The sequence below is a fragment of the Perkinsus marinus genome, assembly GCF_000006405.1.
Source record: "Perkinsus marinus ATCC 50983 genomic scaffold scf_1104296957530, whole genome shotgun sequence".
NCBI classification, from domain to species: Eukaryota; Perkinsozoa; order Perkinsida; family Perkinsidae; genus Perkinsus; species Perkinsus marinus.
Genome location: NW_003207099.1, coordinates 1 through 1,026, shown reverse-complemented (window position 1 = coordinate 1,026; position 1,026 = coordinate 1). Strand labels below are relative to the sequence as shown.

The 1,026-nt window shown below is 48.6% G+C and overlaps 3 non-coding genes across 3 annotated transcripts; all 3 read left to right on the top strand.

Moving 5' to 3' along the window:
• The first annotated feature begins 109 nt into the window (after positions 1-109).
• Positions 110-182, top strand: Pmar_PMAR007587. Its single transcript has one exon. It is a non-coding gene; the product is annotated as a tRNA-Arg (tRNA).
• Positions 183-517: 335 nt separating this feature from the next.
• Positions 518-590, top strand: Pmar_PMAR007586. Its single transcript has one exon. It is a non-coding gene; the product is annotated as a tRNA-Arg (tRNA).
• Positions 591-883: 293 nt separating this feature from the next.
• Positions 884-956, top strand: Pmar_PMAR007584. The gene has a single exon. It is a non-coding gene; the product is annotated as a tRNA-Arg (tRNA).
• The last annotated feature ends 70 nt before the right edge of the window (positions 957-1,026 follow it).

Below are 1,026 nucleotides of genomic sequence, written 5' to 3'. Positions count from 1 at the left end.
GGAGCAAGAGTTTTGTGATCTATTCAGCGTCTCGAATGCGAAATCATGTGTGCCGTTAAGTCAGTGTTGCGCGTAGTGACGAGATAGTGGGGTAAATCTTAAACTCATTGGTCTCGTGGCATAATGGATAAGGCGTTGGTCTTCGGAACCAAAGACTATGGGTTCGAGTTCCATCGAGATCGTTTCTACGCCGGGAAGCGCTCATATACGGATGACACTGGCCGTACAGATGTCGATGTTGATTGTATACCCTTGTGACTCGTCGGGATACATGCTGAGGCTAAGGGTACAAGAAGATTGTTGGTCTGCCAACGAACGATCTCCAATGAATTGACCCCTTTAAGAACACTATGTAATGGAGGCCCCTCTATGAGGAGCAAGAGTTTTGTGATCTATAATGGAGGCCCCTATATGAGAAGCAAGAGTTTTGCGATCTATTCAGCGTGTCGGATGGGACACCATGTGTGCCATGAAGTTAATGGGGGGCAGAGATGGTGGGACAAATCTCAAATTTACTGGTCTCGTGGCCTAATGGATAAGGCGTTGGTCTTCGGAACCGAAGGTTGGGGGTTTGAGTCCCATCGAGATCGTCTCCACGCCGGGAAGCGCCCATATACGGATGCCACAGGCCTTACAGATGTCGATGTTCATTGTATACCCTTGTGACTCGTCGGGATACATGCTGAGGCTAAGGGTACAAGAAGATTGTTGGTCTGCCAACGAACGATCTCCAATGAATTGACCTCATTGAAAACACTATGTAATGGAGGCCCCTCTATGAGGAGCAAGAGTTTTGTGATCTATTCAGCGTGTCGGATGGGACACTATGTGTGCCATGAAGTTAATGGGGGGCAAAGATGGTGGGACAAATCTCAAATTTATTGGTCTCGTGGCCTAATGGATAAGGCGTTGGTCTTCGGAACCGAAGGTTGTGGGTTTGAGTCCCATCGAGATCGTCTCCACGCCGGGAAGCGCCCATATACGGATGCCACAGGCCTTACAGATGTCGATGTTGATTGTATACCC